The sequence below is a fragment of the Hipposideros armiger genome, unplaced genomic scaffold (assembly GCF_001890085.2).
Source record: "Hipposideros armiger isolate ML-2016 unplaced genomic scaffold, ASM189008v1 scaffold_98, whole genome shotgun sequence".
In the NCBI taxonomy this organism is placed as follows: domain Eukaryota; kingdom Metazoa; phylum Chordata; class Mammalia; order Chiroptera; family Hipposideridae; genus Hipposideros; species Hipposideros armiger.
In genome coordinates, this window is record NW_017731448.1 from 801,142 (window position 1) to 823,023 (window position 21,882).

The window sequence follows — 21,882 nt, forward strand, 5'->3', positions numbered from 1 at the left end:
TAGCAGGAAGAGTGGAAATACCAAAATACCTAAATGAGCTTCACATGCTACTGGGATGAACATAGCAATGACCAGTGTTTTATTAGAAAATTTTCATCTTGAATAAAGTAATTTGAGAAGGGCAATTGTACCATTCTATTTAATAAAACATATTTCCAAAACTAAATACGCAAGCATTTTAACTGAAGAGAATGATTTTGCAAAAGTTGAGTGATTCTTTCTGTGGGTAACATTCCTCTAATGATATTGATGAAATGGAAATAAATACTTGTTAAATTGCCTTAAAATAGGTTGCAAGAACAATGGGGATTTAAAGAAAGATGGTCTCTCATTCACATGTGAGTGGAATATGAAAAAAATACAGTTTGAAATTTTCTGATATGTTCAACCCTCATTTTTTACATAAATGATGATAAATAGCACTGAAGTTTATTCTGACATTTGCTCCTATGATATGCTGATAACATATAGAATTTTCAGCACTTTTACACATAGAACAAAGGCCAGAAAACACTTTAAAATAGAAGTGTTGGCATGCATGTAGCTATTCTATTAAAAGTTCCTCTTTGCTTTAACATCACTGAAGATGTTATAGAAGGATTAGAAGCTATAGAAGGATTGCTATGCAAATTTCATGTATATTTAACATTGTTGTGGAACTAAAATAAAGTCAATTTTATAACTTTAGACTATCTATTAATGTAAATGACTATGGCTACATAACAATGAGAGCACTGGACCAAATTTACAGAGCAAGAAACTAAAGGCCTGAAAATGACATCATTTCTCAAGGTGACAGCATGAATTATTGACAGAGGAAGAAACAAATTCCAGATGTTTCTGACTCCAAGTGCTGTACTGCGTCCATCATAAAATAATGGTTATCCAAACATCTGTGATAAATGAAGAATGGTATCCCCAGTATGAATTACACAGCAATAAAAAGTACTAACATGCTCATGGAATTTCTGTATTGGATGAAAGATCTGGTAATACAAATCAGTTCTTTTTTTTTTGCAAAGTAGGCAGAGCCAGGTCTGCAAAGGGGCCCTCTAAGAAACTCCAGCAGCCAAAGCCAAATTGTTTCCTGCTTTCAAATTTACCCCCAAACCAATAGATCTCCAACTAATCATGATTCTAACCAGACATACTCCTACATTACAGAAGGCATAATAATGACTCAATAAATAGAAGAACTCAGGAAAATAGCCCATTTTTTTCTAAAATATGGGAGAATAAACACCAGTAAGTTACCTTTTAAAAGGAGCTACATTTTCATATCATCAAACAACTGTATTGATTATCAAACGTCATAAATGCTTAATGCTTATATTTTTCTAGCATTCATACTTTATCCTTATATAGTCTGGGTATTAAAAAATATCACCAATGTTTTAATTATGTGTCAGCTGCCATGAGAAATTTGGACACAAAATTTGCCTAACATAAGAACATGCCATGAATTCTCAATACCACCCCCACCCCAGACAAGCACAGCTAGTGTCCTGGGAGCTATGCTGGGAGGTGGGCCACCACTCGCTGCTGGTCACCATTGCCATCAGGGTAATTTGAGAAGCAGCACATGGTACAGCAATTGTCCAAAGGACAGGAGACTGTCCAAATAGGTAATCAGTCTGTTGAGGCCAGGCAGAGAGAGAGTGTCCAAGTAATGATGCCAGTGGCAGAGGAATCCGGGAGACCAAACTGTAGAGAACGTTCAAAGCAGATGGTGAGAGTTGTAGCCACCTGGAATAATTCTCTGAGTCAATTAGCCAGTACCAGGAGTGGATTTTTGGATAATTCTTCCAGCCACGGAAAGGGAAATGCCTGCCTTCAAACACAGTTTGGATTTAAAAGTGAGGGAGAGAGATTTTTAAATGTATTCTCCCTTTTTATCTCTTCTACCAGCTAGCTCCTTTCTGTCATCACCTCGGCCCCCACTCAACCTCGACCCCATTGATGATTAACTTCATTTCTCCCTACAAGGAAACTCTCTAACTTTGTTGTTCTTGTCCCAACCATGATTAAACAGAGCAACACTGACTCTACTTCTGAATTAAGGAGACCAGGTTCTCTACAGAAAAAGGGTAAACCCAGGGATTCTTGTTAGATCAGATTTTAACTTTCTAATCTGACCCCTTACTGGGATTGATGAATTGTTTTCTTGTCTTTAGCCAGTTCCCTCTATGAAGCAACAATTTTAAAATGTTGCCACTCTATGAATTCCCCCACACTAACATTTACCAAGTCTTTCTCAGTTGAATATCTACTTCTGTGACTTCTCTCATTATTCCGTCTTCCATGGCTACATCTTTATATCTGGCCCACACTTCCAAGCTGTCTTCCATTTCTGGATGATTGAGTTTCCTCAAGTTCAGCACCAGCACCCGTAGCCTTGTCCCACGTGAGTCATCTCTAGGAGCCGCACACTTCCTCTCTGCTCAAACACTCACTCTTTCTCTTTCCAGAAACATTCCTCCCACTTGAAAATGTGATACAGGTATCTTAGACTTACAGCAAAGCAAAACAAAACAAAACAAATTGCAAATACTTTTCTCTTGGACCTGGGTTTTCCTTCAGCTACTGCCGTCTCCTTCCCTTTTCATTTCAAATCTGCACAGAAAAGTCTCATTTCTCTATTAATTCTTTTCCAGACTGAAAACAAGATTCTACTCCCTAAAACAAGATTCTACTCCCTTGGCTTTTGCTAAGATAACCAAGGACCTTCTAATTGTCAAATCCCCAGACCAGAGTTCGTTCCTATCTGCTATGCTTAATACTGTATATCATTCCCTTTGTGCTAACACTCTCTGACCTATTAGATTGCTCAATTCAATCCTGTGACACTCTCCACATCTCTCTGGTCAATCCTTCTCAGGTTTCTTCATGTCCGACTATTATATTGCTCATCGTTTAAACATTGTGATTGCTCCCATGATTCTATTCTCAGTCCATTTCTCTTCGTAGGCCACTGTTTTTCTCAAGGCAATATCTTCTATATTAAGGCCCTTACTTAATTCTTCCTATATGCTGATATGCTAACTACTGTGTATTAGAGTTCTTTGGAGAAAGAGAACATATATCATATATAAATGGAGAGATGAATAAGAGAGATGATAGGATTTCATTCGCCATCAAGGGCTAAACGGATGTGATTTTTATAACAGAAGGTAAGACTGGCGTTGTAATCACATCTCTAAGATTTGTATGATCTGCTGAACTCTTTCACACTGGCTAATTGCTGGTAAGTTATCTAAGAGTGATACTGTGATGCATATACAGAGAAAGAGAGAGAGAGAGAGAGAGAGAGAGAGAGAGAGAGAGAGAGAGCGAGAGAGAGCACTTCCTGCATTGTAATATGAAAGAAAAAGCATGAGTGTAGACACACGATTACATGCATATTTTTCGTGGAAAATTGGGGGAATTCCCCTTTGAAATTTTTTCTTTAGTTATTTAAGAATGAGGCAAGGTTCTCTTCCCAGAATGTAGTGGTGAAAATGGGTATTAGTCTTTGAGAAGAGCAGAAAATACTTGAAGTTGTTGCTAAGAGTAGTGTGAAAGCAAACTGTCTAAAGAAATAAAGGATTAAAAGCTAATTTACATTGGCACCTGTCTGATTGTGTGTGTGTGTGTGTGTGTGTGTTTTCTCTAATAGGTGGTCTGTTTCATGGATACAGACCCAGGGAAGGCAGGAGTCTGGGTTCATCCACGATGATAGTGAGGTTGCATGTGGCACATGTTTCTAGATCAGACAACAGATGAGAAAAAAGAGTTTAGAGATTTCACAAAAGAGTAATTGACATTTCAATCATTGTGAGGATTCTTCTTGGTATAAAGGACATCTACCCCAATATCATGCACCTGGAAAGATGACCATGGATATTCTCAGCGTCCCAGTTGACTTTCCTTAGTTTGAACGCCGGTCAAAACTACGTTGATCTCCTGATGTTCGGTGTCCTGAGAAATTAGTGTTAATCAGAGCCAACACCAATCACTTCTGGAAAGCCTGGTGTCTTTCATTCACCACTACCCATCATCTATGCAAATGATCACAGGTCTTGTGGGGAAGACCAAGGACAAGCTTGTTATGTTCTAAGATCCTTCCCTGAAGAAACACAATTGTTTTTCTTCCTTCAAAACATTCTGTGTCTATGAACACAGGAGCTTCATCTTATATTGGGAGAAGGGCCATATAATCTAGATCACGTTTGCTCAAACCAATCTCTATTCATGAGAGTTGTTATTCTTGTATGAAAACAACGGATGAAAGAACATGATTTGACCATCAGTATCACTCTTAGATACCTTATCATCAATTAGCCAATGTGAAAGAGCTCAGCAGATCATACAAGTCTCAGAGATGTGATTACAATGCCAGTCTTACCTTCTGTTATAAAAATCACATCCACTTAGCCCTTGATGGCGAATGGGCTCCAGTCCATCTTTGTTGCAGTGTGATTGCCCCATCCTCATTGACCACAGAGTGCCTGTATCAGAGTCCACAGATTCTTCTCAGCATCAGCTGTCTCCAGGGATGGTGATCAGAGCCACCTCTACCAAACCACAAAAGAAGTGACCCAGGCTGTATGAGCTCTGACTAACTTCATGTAAGTATAACCTAGCAGTGCATTACCTCATGCCAACACCCCACATGTGACTCATTTCCTGCCCTAGGGCTTCCCTGTGGAATTTCAGATGGAAAACCCTGCAGACAGTCGGGGATTTCAAACGCAAAATGAAAGCATGCAAGGGAGATAGTCGTTGATGAATAAATTCCTCTCCATCTGCCTGGATGGGCTGTCCTGAGATGCAATTCATAAGACACTTCCACAAAATCCAGTGGTCAGTTTTATTTGATGCCAAACAGTGGCCCATTTGTTGTCAGACCCTGATACTTGTTCTCCCTCCTTCTCTGTCTTCCCCTTGCTTTCCTGGTTTGCATTCTCTAATATCAGCATTTGCCATAGGCCCTTCTTTCTGGGATGAGATACAGATGATGCAGTTAATCCAGACTTTGAATACTTCTTTCTATATTTGCCAAGGTCTGTCTGAACTCTCAGTGTCTTTAGCATAGATCAGAGTTAGTTTATATTATAAGTTACTGCCACTCAGCACTTATAAACTCTAAGTGAAATGTCATTCTTCACTTACCACATCCTCCCAAGAGCTTCCCATTGTCTCTGAGATGAAATCTAAGCACTGTAGTCTTATACACAGGAGCCTCCTCACCCAGCATCTGTATATCTCTCTAGCTTTAACTTCTGCTACCCCCAACCCTGCACCTTACAAAATATTTTCAGTTTTCCACACACTTCAATTCACCCTCCAGTCTATGTGTTTATCACATCTTGATTTTACTCAATGAATTCTCTGTTGTGATTATGATTATGTTATTGTCAAATATTTTTGTTTTGTAACACTTTGAACACTTGAACTTAAAAAACTCTGTTTAGAAGCATTTACCACAAAGGTGTTAGAAACAACAAATACCTGAACAGATCTGAGCTCAGATCAAATCCCTTAATTTCTCTGAAATATTTTATTTTTCCCTTAGCAAAATTATATCTGTTAATGTAATTTTGTTCATACTGTTTCTTATTCTGAGCACTTCAGCTGAACTCTTGTTCTTCTTGTAAACTTTTCATTCATCAAGAGCATAGCTTCACTTTCCTCTAGGAAACATTTTATGAATTTTCCTTCCTCAATCCATGTCACCCTAAGACATTATGGTACATGAAATTATATTATGGTAAGATTATTTTATTCCTTGATGTCTTTCCAAATAAGCCAACTTCTTTGCGACCAGGAACCAAGTTTTATTTGTGTATGTATTCCTAGGACTCTGAACAATATTACTTACACAGAAGGTGTCAAATAAATATTTGCTAAATTGTTGTTAAAATCTCCAACTGGGGAGATTCAATGGAAGTCCATTAGATGAAAACACAATTGACCAAGGATAGAATTCAAGAAAGAAATGTTTAGGTTTAGCTACAAGAAAAAGACACAAGGAGTGGTGTGGAAGGCAGGTAATAGAGATCTCAAAGAAACACAGAAACTAAAGTTGACAGACAACAAAGTTTTTCCTAATTGTGGGCACTTTCTCCAGCAAACTCTGTCTCCCTCAACATTTGCCTATGATCAACTCTTTGGCTTCATTATAAACACTGACTCCCAAAGTGATTCCACTTCAATTCATTCTCCTGTCTATGTGAGAACATTTTTATTCATTGCCCAATGAATTCTCCATTATCATGTGATTATATTATTGTCAAATATCTTTGTTTTGTAACATTTTGGATGCTTGAACTTAAAAACTCTGTTTAGAAGCATTTACCACACAGGCATTAGAAACAGCAAATACCTTAAAGGTTAAAACAAATGATTATTCTTCTAATATCAGATATGAAAATCATAGTTGCTGCTATCCATGTGTTAAGTGCCTACTACATAAGGTCCAGTATAAGATTCTTTATCTTTAATAAATAAAATATAAGTATCATTTTTTCACTTTAAATCTAAGGAAAAATAAAATATGTCAGAAAAATTAAGGGTTTTGATCAGAGGAGAAATTTGTACGATTAAGAGAGCAAATGGACATATTATAATGCAACTAATTTTAATATCAATGGATAGCTCCATGATTGTAAAATTGCAAAAATAAAAATAAGAATGAAACTTTCAACATTCAACCTCAAGAGACAAGAATTCTGAAGAACTCACTGAACTGTGTTTCTTCTTGCCATTTACTGCTGGCATTCATTTCCGTTTCATTTCTTTAAGTTTTGTATTTCATTTCAAATTGCTTCCACTGTTACTAAAAATGAATTTAGAGCATACAGAAAAAAAATAATACTGACAAGTTATTTCCAGTTTCTTAGATGAGATTTCCAGAGCTTCTGTCATTTTAAAACAGAATCTTTTCTTTCCTACCCTTAGAAAATTACCTCACTGATAATTAAAGAGATTGTGGCTTTTTCTTTCTTTCTTTTTTTTAATTAAGGTTTATTGGGGTGACAATTGTTAGTAAAGTTACATAGATTTTAGGCATACAATTCTGTAACACATCATCTATATGTCACATTGTGTGCTCACCATCCAGAGTCAGTTCTCTTTCTGGCTTTTCTTATATTTGGGGAAGTTGCCCCTCATGATCTTATATTCCTCTCAACCCCACTGGGCTCTCAAAATCTTCTTAATGGAATTTGACAGGTAAAAATAGCCGAGAGTAAGATCTTTAATCTGTGCTCTAAAAATTATATTTATCAATGGAAAATTTGGCTTTTGTAAAGAGCCGAGGGTTTTGTTACTGCTCTTGAATGAAGACCAAAGTTTAATAATATCATTGAAAATGAGAGCTCCCTCTGATAGATGGAGATTGCCCCATCTACAATGGCAGAAAAGGACATCAAAGGCCCCCAAAGGGAACTTTGGCATGAGGGAAGGGAGGTCAGGGTTGATGACTCAAGATGCATGCCAAGGCTGGCTCTGGAGAAATGAGCAGCTATGGCTGGAAGCCCGGGCTGGACACAGCCATCTTGGCTAAGAAACCATGCTCTGGGGAGAATGTCTGAACACTGAGTATTAACCAATGAACCTGACCTGAGAAGGCCAAGCAGGAGACTCCCTGCCTTCTAGGCAGGCAGGGTCTCTGCCAGCCAGTGCCTGTTGTCCCCATGCAGGACTGGGCGGGAACAGCTTGCAGGAGAGGCATGTTATGGCCGCAACAAGAGCCCATCCAGGAAAACACCTGGTGTCCCTTGTGCCCTGACTGAGCTCTCTAGCTTGTCTTTAATGGAATTGGGAAGCTGGGATGGTATTGAATACGTCTCTGTGGCTCCCTAACAAACAGTTCAGGCAGTCAAGAGATTTCTCTAGGAAGATGTCAGACTGCCTCCTAATATGAAAAATGTCCTCTCCCAGTTCTAATTTTAAAATCAAAGAGATAGGTTCATATTTGCAGTGTTATATGGTAACGTGTGTCGTACCAATTGTACATATATTTCTGATAATCAATTAAGCTGCATATAGCATTTCTATGGGAGTATATGTAAACAATTTAAATCCATCCTGTTTCTGTATTGCTTTAGAATGGGTAGAACCTCCCCAATCATTAAAATCAAGAGTATGGAGTTTAAAATAAGCAAAATTAAGCAAAGTACCCTTACAGAACATAATTTTAGCAAACCTATTTTAGTCTGATTGTGTTGGCCATTATAACACCACAACTGTCATGCCACTGCAAAGCTCTTAGCTTAAGCTGATCACATGTGGATGATCTTAAACAAGATATTCTTTCCCTGAATTAGCTATGATGAAATCCTTACATCAGTATCACCATATTGTTATAAACCGAATGATTTCAATGCATATCATATCCCATATTTATAATGCAATTGTTTTTAAGAACGTGGGTTCATGACCTTGCATTTTGGTAACTGTAATATTCTTTAATAATGCCTAACTGTAGCGTTCTTTTAGTAATGCATAAGAATGCAATTGTGTATTTCAAATGTAAAAATTCTAATTAGGGCTTTACGTTTTAATTTAATGTCTAAACAGTACTGACAGTTTGTACAGGATTATACTGACTCCTTAACTATATTTAATATTTATGTGCTGTATTACATATTTGCAAACTGCATTACATACTTCTCATTCATGAACTTGTTCAATCTCATCGTGGGTTAACTTTGAAAAGGTGAGTATTATACCCTCAGTTTATGGAGGACAAAACAGAAGTTTCCCCAAAGTCACATAGATATGAGCCCATATCTCTATACCTTTGGAGGCCATTGCCGAGCCAGGAAAACTAATCTTTACAATTATTCTGGCTTAGCATTTAATTTTACATAAAGCTCAAAGCATTCAGAGGACGAAAACTTCATCACAAGAACCAGTGCACCTTCCAGCACACCCACCACAATGCTCCTAGAATTAGTCCTTCAGCAGATGTGCACCCCAACCCTATTGCTAGTAGAAGAGAAAGCACTAGGTGGGTTATCACGCATGATCCCTCCTCCTGATAGAACCAGAATACTGTACTGGCCACTGCTTGCTTAATGGAACAGCAAACATTTTCCTCAGTAGAGCCAGAAATCTAGCTTCATGACTAAACAACAGGTTTCCAACATAGAGGACTAAGGCCCTTTGCTCAACTGCCAAGCCATATTTGAAATAAGGAGCACTTCCTGACTTTTCATTCCTCTACAAAGCATTAATTCTGATTTTCCAGATAGCCATCTATCAGTAAGTGAAGTTAGACATTTGTAAAAAATCTCAAGGATCTTTAAAGCAAAAGCACCAATACAAGCAGGTTTTCTGCAAAATGTTTTTGGGAACTCAAAAATCAAACGCACTTTCCTAAACTCTGCCAACCGAAATGTGACTGCTATCGACTAGACACAGGAAGTTCCAGCTTCCGTCCAGTGCTGCATTGGTGCAAGACACGGAGCACGGCTGCCACATCATCTCAATACTTCTGGCCATACGGAAGACTATTTAATCAAAGAAAGACACTCAGCAGTGGCTTGGCTTAACCTGAGATTGATTTCAGGGTCTACAGAGGTAAGGAAGTATGATTTTGTACCTCATATTTCATATTAATATTTGTTAATTTCATATAACAATATATTTTTTGTCCTCATTTCCCCTTTAGGGGATACATGAATACCTATACTTCTCTAAAGTTATCATATTAGCATTTTCCAAAGTGGCAAGCATAGTTCCAAATTTCTCTATTTTTAAAGTCAAATGCCTCACACTCACACTGTCCCAACAAGAAAAAGTAATCAGAGTTAAGTGTTTCGATCAAGGAAAAAAATACATTTTTATTCCTTCTTAATTACAAAACCCCCTTACCTCAAATGTCTGCATGTACAGTTATTTTTACCTAGTAAAGCACATGAAAATTGGTGCCTTCAAAGATAGTTTAAAAAATGATAAAATTTTGTTTTTGAAATACGTAAAGAAAATAATGCAAAGTGCTAACTCAGGAGTAGGTTTTCTGCAAAGACACTATTGATGAGAAAAAGATAGTAGTGGTAGTTAATTCTTCAAGGAGCTGCCATTTCTATACATCTTTTGAGCAAAGTTCAATGACAACTTCATTCAAGGATGTTTGCAAAGCTGTTCCTGGGCAGGGGCCAGGTTTGCTAAAATTACAAGGTTATAAAGCTAGAGACTCCCTCCCATCTCTTAACACATTCCACAGAGATGAAGAGACAGTGCCTCTGAGGGAAGAACAGGCAGGTTTGCTAGCAGTTTCCTCATAAGATTGTTGCTTTCTTAAGCTCAGTGTTCTTCAGGTGTGGCAAGGATCCACTGAATGTACAGCATTCACCTGGGCCCTCCCTGGGGACGTGAGGACAAGGGATAGCAGTGCACACATAAAGCCCCTGCTGTCCTTGCTGCCATGAGTCATAAGCTGTCTAAACCTATTTTAGCTCATTCTCTCCCTACATAGCAGTGTAGCAGGCCCACCTCGCAGCTTCAGGAGTAACTGATGCTCAAGAACTGCTTGACTGCTTGACATGTAGATATCGAAAAGTAAACTTCGGTCTTCGAATTACACTCTTTGCTCTGTTAAAAAGGAGGAAGCCAGAAAGTGTGTAACAAGGCATGGTGGCACAAGGTCTGGAATAAAGTTTTCATAGGAAAATATGTGTCTATGGGTATAGGAATGAAAAACGCCCATCTTTGTTAAGTTTAGATGAAGGCTATCTAATATGTGTGTGTGTGTGTGTGTGTGTGTGTGTGTGTGTGTGTGTGTGTGTGTGTGTGTCTCAAGCATCCAAGTTATTCTGTTTGGAATTGTTGAATGGATGAAATGGGTATTTTGAGTCAATAAATCACAGATGTTCCATATGTAAATATAAGGAAAAATAACTTTCACTATGTATATTACCACACACACACACACACACACACACACACACACACACACACACCAATTGGAGGAGAAAGCTCCTGAAAGCTCCTATTGACAAGGAGAGATAAATTTAAAATACTTCCTTTTAATATATTTTACAATATATAAATAGTATTGAAATTCACTTAATTGCATGACTTATTTATTATTTTATTTCAGTGAAAATAAAAGTATTTCCACATGCCTGTATAAAAAGTCATTTTATTGACCTTCCAGTCTATTTTTCTAACACAATTTCATGGAGACCTCTCTTGCAAGGGTAGAGCTATAGTTTTACCTTTGGGAAGAAATTAATATATTTCACACTAGAGAAGTTGCTGATTAGAGTTCATCTTTGATATTTGGTTTTACCACAGTTTTGGTTTTTTTGGTTTTTGACTGTTTTTGTAAATCTGCGTAAGTCTAAAGTTTACGGTGCACTATTCTAAATCATTGTCTACTAAATCAAAACATTGGGGAGAAAGATCCAAGATGGTGGAGTAGATAAACTCTGTGCCTGCTTCCTTCCATGAACACATTAAAATTACAACTAAATGATAGGACAGCCAACCTGGAGAACCATCTGAAGTCTAACTGAACAGGTTTAAAACTAAGGCTATAAAGTGGAAGCCACGTTGAGAAGGGTAGGAGGGGTGGAGACGCGAAACTGGCTAACCCCAAACCTCCCTGAGGCAGTTGAGAATTAGGAGGGAATATCTCAGCCACAGAGTCCCCCCAGAGGAGTGAGGGATCCCAGCCCCACACCAGACTTCCTAGCCCAGAGTACTGGTGCCAGAATGAGAAGCCCCCACAATAGCTGGCTGTGAAACAGTGGGGATTCTGACCATCCAGGTGGGAGGGAAGGCTTCAGGAAAACCCAGACATTCTTTTAAAACATCCGCGCACAGACTCACTCACCAGCAGGCACTTACCTTGGGCTCCAGCTGAAATACGGTGACTCAGGAGAGCATAAGAGACATACAGGGCGCAGACTGAGGTATGTGGTTTTGAAGCAAGGACTGAAGGACAATTGGCGTTTTCCCTGTATGAGTCCTCCTTCCATGCAGCCAGCAAACGGGGCGCCATCTTTCCTATGTTGAACCCACTCCCACAGGCCAAATCTGAATCTGATTGGTCTGCTGAGCTCTGCTGCTCCACCCTGCTGACTCATTGGGACCCTGCCCTACCCAACTCCCCCTGTGCTGGAGGCACTTTCAGAAAACAACCTGATTTCATTTTCTTTGCATGTTGTCTTTGTTTTGATGACCAATGTCATTTCATTGGTACTATTTTTTCTGACTCTAGGATGATACAGGTAACAATGGAACCTTTGCTCTTATAGAAGAGACATTTCACTTTATTTGCTACTTTTTGCTGGGGGTAGGGGTTATATCATAAATCCATGCTTAAAATTTGTTAAACAATTCTCTAAGTAAATGTGCATCTTTCAAGTCTGCACCTTTCTAAAATTCCAGGATAACATTTCTGAACACAATGTTTTATTTTGTCATACTGACTATTGAAATGATATAAGAAGAGGAAATACTTAGTAATACTTAAGAGTATGAATGTTTTACCTTTTAAAGACTTTCCTTTTTGAAGCATCTCCTACTACTTAACCTATCACTTAGAAATAGAGAAAATTAAACTTCATGATTAGTTTTATGTATATTTAAAATATTTATTATTATGCAATATTTTATGAGGTTCAAGGAAAGCTTTGAGTGTTTAAATTTTTTTAATTATTCTTAAATAATTGGAAATTACTTTAATTTCCATACATTGAAATCCCTAAAAGATTATTTTGTAAACTCAAACTTTTTAGTTAATTTAAGCTCAGGAAAATTAGCTTGCAAAGAATTATTCTTTGATTTAATAAATTTATGAGAGGTGGTATATGTTTGGTGTTTGTGTCTGTGTGTTGGTGACTGTATATATGTACTTACTAGAACTACTTTCTCATTCTCTTAGTAAATGTATGGAATTGAATTTATTTGCATTTCTCACATTTGTAATCAGATATTAATGGAAAGTTAAAATATATTGTATAAAAATTGCTTAAATGAGCTTTAACCAAATGATGTCATAGTTACATAGATATGCTGGGGTGATGGGGAAAGAATCACACTTAATTAACACAAAATTATGGAGAATATGTTTGTTAACTACATTCATGAATAAAATATTCTGTTTCAAAGCATGATAACATACGTATTTAGAAAAAAATATTTTGTAATCAAATTTATTTTACCATCTAGTGTTGGTGACACCAAACACTGAAATGACATATGCTCCTCTGGAACAAACTGTAACTTGCCTTATCCCTTATGCTAACTTATATGTTCTGATTTATATAAATCAATATATAGCTGAAACTCTATTACATAATGATCTAAATATCATATTTATATAAGGTTGAAAATAGCTAACAAAAAGTATCTTTAAAATAATTTCAACAACAAAACAATCACCCAAAATAAACACTATGAAACAGAGAAAAATGAGACAGATTTCTCACATGTAAAATGACAAGATGTATTTATGATGCAGATTAGGTGAATGAAAGGGATGAAATATTGTTTTGTGTGAAAGACTTTTATATAAATATAGAAAATAATGGATTATCATACTAGATTTTTTTTTTATTTTCACAGTTTTATTCTATATTTATCCCTTTAGCTCTATTTTTTAATCCCTAACTTTTACTGTCAAAATCAGATCTTCTTAAATTAAACATTAAAATACAGCAACCATCTAGATACCACACAATTCCCCATATGGTGCTGTCATCACATTCCACACACTACTTTCTCAGACTTCTGCACATATTCTGTTGCTATGGCCAAAAATGAGTAAATTTAGCCTATGTGAAAATAAAGGACCCCTCTTCTCAGATGCATGCATCCCACTCAACTAAGAGGCTTCCTTCTTTCTTCATCTTAAAACAGAGTTGCAGAAACAATCCTGTATCCCCTTGAATTTACAACAAAAAATCTGATAGATAAATTATATACAAAATTCTCCTAATCATAATTGTAAATCTTTGTTAAAGAACAAGATTTCTATTCAATAATTATTTTTATTGAGTATCTATTATGTACCATGCATTATGGTAGGCACAAGAAATACAACTGAATAAAATAAGTACTACCTCTGCTCTCGGAAAACTTTTGTTTGTATATGCAGAATAAGATATTAATTAGATAATCACAAAGATGAATTTACAATCATATAAATTATAATGATATATTTGTTTGCTCACTACCATTAAAAAGGACCACATATTGGATGGCTCAAAAACCAGAAATTTATTGTCTCACATTTCTAAAAGCTATCAGATGTCTGAGATCAAGGTATTGGCAGGATTGGTTCCTGCTTTTGACTGTGAAAAAAAATTTGCTGCATGTTTCTTCTCTCCTAGGTTCTTGTGGTTTTCTGAGTCTTATTTTTTGGCTTGTAGACACATCATCCACGTCTCTAACTTTAGGATCATGATTATGGTGATCCATATGTGTGTGTGTGCCAGCGTGTCAATGTGTGCACATGTGTGCGAATTTCACCTTTTTTATAAGGACACCAATTATTTTGGTTTAGGGTCTCACCCTAGTCCAGTATGATCTCATCTTAACTAATTATATCCGCAAAGACCCTATTTTCAAATAAGGTCACAATGCGAGGTACTGGGGATTAGAATTTCAATATATGAATTTGAGGGATTGGGGGCAGGGACACAATTCAACCCATAACAGGTATTAAGGGCTTTACAAAAAACTATGCTTGAGGGCCAGCACGTGGCTCAGTTGGGTAAAAGCATGAGCTCTGAGCAACAGGGTGGCCAATTTGATTCCCACATGGGCCAGTGAGCCACGCCCGAGCTGAGTTGCAGCTGAGCTGCCAACAGGTGGCAGGATGGCTCAGCTGGTGAGAGCACGTGCTCCTAACAACAAGGTTGCGGGTTCGACTCCCACATGGGATGGTGGGCTACACCCACCCGCAACTAAGATTGAACATGGCACCTTGAGCTGAGCGGCAGCCAGCAACTGACAGGCAGCTGGATGGCAACTGGACTTGGGAGCTGAGCTAGCTGCGCCCTCCACAACTAAGATTGAAGGACACCAACTTGGCTGTTCCCCCTCCCCGATTCCCCAACACTGTTTCCCTTCCTAATTCCCCAATAAAGTCTTTAAAAAAAATACACTTGAAACCTATGTAATTTTACTAATCATTGTCACCCTAATGAATTTAATTCTAAAAAGAAGAAAGGATCGCTAGTCCATATAGGTATAGCAACTTAGACAAATGTGTGAGGGCTGAAGATTGATTAGGAATAATTTGCCTAGAGAAGGGAAGTGATTCAATGAAGGGAATAGAGAGAAAAAAAGAAAAGATATTGAAAATGGATTCAGTAGAGAGAAAAGAGTCATTACAGATATTCCTTAGTTTCAAGATGATTTTGTTCAATTGTGCCCAATAACAGAGGAAACCATCCCACTGAAACACTGAATGGGCCTGTCATACTCAGCGACTTGAAGATTACTGGTGAGCTCTTCTAATGAAGTTGGGATGAATACCTATGAATGTTTATGGTTTAGACAAAACTTACAAATAGAAAAACAATTGCATACTTACAACTAGGGACAGTGGATATGAACGCCATCCAGAGAGTAGAGACATGAGAATCACTAGAGAAAATAAAAAGAGAAGTATATGAGGGAAAATTGAATGATGAGACCAAAATGTGTAGAACTTCAATATGTGCAATTAAATTGATCCTGCATTGGTGTCACAGAAAAGGATTAAGAAAGATAAGCCTAAAAAAACAGGTGAATTTTACAAGATAAAAATTGGAAAGATAATTGCAAGATAAATATTCTACAATAAGTAGATATGGTAAGGGGGAGATGGAGCAGTTTTGTAAAGATGTGATAAAATTAAAGTTTGGGCAAGGGTATTGACTGGGAACAGAGAGAAGATCAAGTTTAGAAATATCAACACATAGCAACAATTTCTGATTAAGTCTAAAGTGTATTCACCTCAGAGTTTTGCACATACCAACCTTATAAATTTCCTATGAATTAATTGGGAAAATCTTGTAAAAAGAAATGCTGCTAAAAGTATAACAATTGGCTTTCTGGGGGGAAAAATATATATATGAGGTCGGACAATTAAGTTCAGAAACTCATCCTAGAATAAGTGCTACATACTTCATTGATGAATATCACTATTGTCACAGAGTGCTTCTCTTGGGAAGCTATGCACTGATGCCTGTGCCTAGTCCACCATTCAATTTTGGAACTCTTTTTCTGGAATGGCCATCAGAGCTGTCATCATATTATCCTTGATGTCTTGAATGTCATCCAAATGTCTTCCTTTTAATATTTCCTTTCTCTTATGGGTAAAGAAAGAAGTCATTGGGGACCAGATCATGTGAGTAGGGAGGGTGTTCCAATACAGTTATTTGTTTACTACCTAAAATTTCCCTCACAGACAGTGCCGTGTGATCTGGTGCATTGTCGTGATGCAAGAGCCATGAATTGTTGGCGAAAAGTTCATGTCGTCGGACTTTTTCATGCAGCCTTTTCAGCACTTCCAAATAGTAAACTTGGTTAATTGTTTGTCCAGTTGGTACAAAATCACAATGAATAATCCCTCTGATATCAAAATGGTTAGCAACATTGTTGCAATAAGTTTGAAAACTTAATCGTCAGACTATACATATATATGTATATGTATATATATACATATATATACACACACATACATATATTTATATGGATATGCAAATATAAGCCTATTATAATTTACTTGATATAAAAGTGTGTAGCATGTAATTTGCAAATAATAAGGTATACATTACTATTCAATGCATATACCTTATAGTCAATTGAATCTCACAAAATCCTTCCATTAATTTTTTCCAAATTATTGTGCAGCCAATCTAGACTTGCAATTAAATGATTATAATTCTAATATGAATATTGGTTGATATGAATATTGGTTTATTAATGAGTAAGATGACATTCAAACAACATAGACATACATTGGAATTTTACTCATTCATCAAGGACCTGAATTACTTCAATAATAGGCTTGGATATCAGAAGAATATTTTCTCTGTATGTGTGCTATTCACAATGTACAGCTACAGACACAAAGCATTTTAAAGCTTAATTGACATTATTAACATTTTCTTCATTACATTTTTCAATCTGAACAATCAAAAATAAATTAGGGAGCTTCCAGATTGGAGAACACATTAAGATGCTAGGAAAATGTGCTCAGAGAAGGCATGGAAACTTTACGTGCCACACCCTTTTCCCACATATCTTGCCCTATGAATCTCTTCTAGTTGGTTGTTCTTGAGTTTAATCCTTTATAATAAAACAGTAATGATAAATAAGATAGATGATAGATAAATAGATAGATAGATAGATAGATTATAGATAGATGATGGATAATAGATAGGTAGGTAGATAGATAATGAAATAGATAGATAATAGTCACTCTGATCATTGTAGTGTTTACCAATATCTATAATGTAAATACTTTTCTGTAGCTGATTTTAAGCTACCCACCTGATATCACTGAATGCAAAGTTGGGAAGGGAGGTACAGAAGTACCACATTATATAATATTTTCACCATGTAGATACAATAGGCATATCAAGAACACAGATAATAGTAAAATAATTAGAAAGTCATAAATGCTGAATATTTACTTTTTAAAAAATTATTTGACTGTAAGATTATATCATTTAATCTCTAATAATAACCATGTTTAAAAACTGGCTCAAAAATTCCTGAAAATTTGACAATCCACTCTCATGAGCCTGTGAGAGCCAGCCCCAGCATGCTACTAGGAAACACTCACCCTGAAAGTAGAAAGTATTTAGTCATCTAAATTTGGTTCAAGAATAAATGGGAAAAAAAGATTCTGGTAAAAAATAATGTCTCCCATTTCAATTAGCACCATGACACAAACTCTGGACATTTTAGAATGAAAAGATCACAAAAAAAGTAAAACTGAGAGTTGTTTCCCTAAAATAAGAATGATATTTGGATATTAAACATTTAAACCTGGAAATGGGGTTGGGAGAGAGAAATGTATTATTAGAAAAGTTTCAATATTTCTCCAGGGAAAATACCCAGACTGAGTGTGGGTGAAAAGAGTTAACAGACTGTCAGTAAAACCCAAAGAACAGCAATGAGATCGCCATCACTCAAAACTAATAGTTTATCGGGTTTTGAGAATAACTGTTTCCAGGTGGCACCTAAAGCTGATATCCAAAAACCTACTCCTGTTAATGTCACCACTGACCTTGAAATTGCCAAATATAGTTGACAATTTTCGTCTTTAACTGGCTTGACATTTGACATCAGTATTTGACATCGATGTCTATTTCTTTCTTCTTGATGCATCCCATCTCTTGTCTTCAGTGATACCATTTTTGTTGTTCTCCTGCTTGTCTGCCTGGCATTCCTCCTATCTGCCTTCACTGACACATTTTAATGCCAGTGTTTCTCAGAAATCAATTAGCTGTCTTCTCTTCTCACTTTGTATAGCTCAATGCTTCTCAACTGGAGACATTTATTTTACTCCCAAGGGACAGTTGGCAATCTCTAAAGACATTTTTTGTTGTGACAACTTGGGGTGTACTACTGATTTCTAGTCGGTAGATACCAGGGATGTTGCTAATACATAGGAGGCTATAATACACAGGACAACACCCCACAATGAAGAAGTACCCAGCCTAAAATGTCCTCTTTCATCTGCACGTTGATAACTTTCAAGTATGTGTCTCCAGAACCGAGCTTGAAACCTGCATCTCCAACTGTCCATTGTATTTTGTTCAGTTTTGAATCCCACAGATATCGTACATGGGGCATGTCTAAAACAAAACTCATCATCTCTTTCCCAAATTTGCTTCTCTCCATGGGTCTCTAATTTTGCCGTTGACAGCAAAATGAAAAGATTTATCCTAGTCCACTATATTTCTTTTACCCTTCATATCTAATCAGCCTCTCCATTCTGTAGCTTTTGCCTCCTATGCGTCTGAATGGCATTTCCTTTGCCTAAGTGCTAATATTTATCATATCCTATTAAAAAGCTATTAACTGATCATCCTTTTTCTAGCTAGGCCCAATTAAGCCAGACCCTTACACTGCACTCATGGATTTCTTTTGAAAATGAAAATCTGCGTTCTTCCTTTTTGAAAAACTTTAATGGTTTTCCAACCCTTCAAGATTTAGTCTCCTCCCTTAATATGGAGTCAAACATTTTATGACTCCCAACCTCATGCTGACCCTCAACTTCCATGCTAATTTCTAGTTTTTTTGAAAAATACAATATTCTGAAACCAGCATTCCCTTTGTTCTTCCACATGTTTGCTCATAATTTCATTTTAGCCATTCTCCCCCATCTCCGCCAGTTACAAGACTAAAATTCATTCATTCATCCTGACATAATAGAAATACCACGTGATTTCTAATAGAATGGCAATAGTTTTTAAAGATAATATATGGTGTGGTTAAGAGGATAAGTTAGAAAGCATTCTGACACACTATTGGTAGATTTATAAATTCCAACAACCTCTTGAAGAACAATTTGACATTTAAAATGTTAATATTCTTACTTTTAGCAATTTGAAACATTCACTTTATATATGTTTCATGTACGTGAATATATATGAAAAGACGCACTTTGCAGCATTATGTGTTAAAGCAAAAAAAAAATGGAGTCAACTCATAAGAATGACTTTAAAATATGTAAGTTAGGGTCAGCCGAGTGGAGCATTGGTTAGGAGTTGGCTTGGGACGCCAGCTCTGAGCAGCAGGGCCCCGGTTCAGATCCCACATGAGGGCCAGTGACTCTGTGCCCTCTACGGCTAAGATGCTGAACAACAGCTCGACCTGGAGCTGGGCTGCCTGGTGAGTCAGCGGCGATGGTGTAGGCTGCAGTGAGGCTGCAGTGGGGCTGCAGTGGGGCTGGCCGGCACCTGCCGTGAGCCGCCGTGAGCCGCTGTGAGCGGCAGTCCAATGGCCGGGGAGTGACTGCCTCACCCGGGAAAAGCACAGTGATAATACCAACATAGGCCAGTGAAGCAACATCTTCCACAACTAGACTGAAGAACAAAAGGAGAGCAACTTGTCTGCTCCCCTTCCCTGATTCCCCAATGCTGTTCCCCTCTCCCAATTCCCCAATAAAATCTTAAAAATAAATAAATAAATAAATAAATAAATAATAAATAAAATATGTAAGTTAGCATCATGGAGTAACTTGTAGACATTTTAAAAATGAAGTAGATTTGTGTTTATTGATTTGAAAGTCTACCCTATATTGTTGGAGGGGAGGAGGGCAGTATATTAGTATGATCCTACTATCAGCAACGAAAAAAGATTTTTTTCACTCTTTAAAATAAATATTTTCATTTGGAATAATTTTAATTTTTTTAATGTCTATATTTTATTTTGCCTGCACAAGATGGAGAAAATCTTCATGTAAATAGGTAATTTCAAATAGCTAACAATTTGTTAGGTTACTTATAATCATGATTCTCTTCAATTAAAATAATTCAGAAGCTTTAAGGAAGAGCACGAATTTTTTGTTTCAAAATAGAATCACCAACAATATCTAACAACTGTTTGAATTCCTTAATAATTAAGGAGTAGTTGTTAAGTACTCAATCTGAGATTTGACAAATAGATTTTATTTATTTTTAATTAAGTTTATTGGGGTAACATTGGTTAATAAAATTATATGGGTTTCATGTGTACATTTCTATAATTCATCATCTATTATCACATTGTGTGTTCACCACCCAAAGTTAAATCTCCCTCTGTCACCATATATTTGACCCCCTTTACCCTCTTCTACCACCCTTTCCCCGCTTACCTTCTGGTAACCACTAAACTGTTGTTTGTGCCTACGAGTTTTTGTCCGTTTATATTGTTTGTTGCTTTCAGTTTTATATCCCACACATGAGTGAAATCATACGGTTCTCAACTTTTTCTGAAAAAATTTTAAATTTACAGATAAGTTATAAAGATAGTACCACTCACCCTCTTCCCCCATTGTTTACATCTTACATTTCCATAAGACATTTTTCAGAATTAACGTAACCAACATGGAGACATGACAATTAATTAAACCCCAGAGTTTATATAGATTTCATCTGTTTTTCTACTAATTTCTTTTTGTGCTCCAAGATCCAATCCAAGAAAGTACATCACATTTAGTTGTCTCATTTTTTTATTTTATACACTTCTGCATTATTTGTATTTCTTTTTCAAAGTCCATAAACAACTTTAACAGTGTTAATAAAAGCTCAAGTGTTACTATCTGGTAGTCTTTCCTGTCTGAATCCAATGGCTCTTTCAGTTCCCCCAGCAGTCTTGAGCATCCCACCAAAATCACACACATTATATTTTATTATCATTATTAATTTTCTATTCTGTCTTCAAAACTGGTTTTAATCAGGCAACTCTGAAATCAGAGAGTTCTCAGAATTATTTGTTTATTTTGTTTCTTCTCATCATGATACCCCTGGAGCCAATATGCAAGCACATTAATAAAACACAGCACAATAAACTAAATAAATAATAAATATTGAACATTGCAATAACAGAACCAAGGGATAAAACTCCATAAAATATTTATAGCTACATCTTTATACATGATAATGAAAGCACTGAATGCCGAAAGGTACAAACCTTACCAGCAGAGGTTCAGAACCAACTAACATTTCCATTTAAAAATAATTGAGTCATGAAATAATTTCATAACCACATTTCAATGTCATATAAGATATTGATGAAACTTGATTATAAAAAGTGATAGCTAGAGATAACAGGTGCACAGCAAAGTAAACAGTGCTTATCACTTTTCAATGAGTGACAAATATTAACACTAATCATTAGTAGGTCTTAGTTGAGAATTCTCAATTGTTTTTTCAAAGAATTCTCCAAGAACCATTT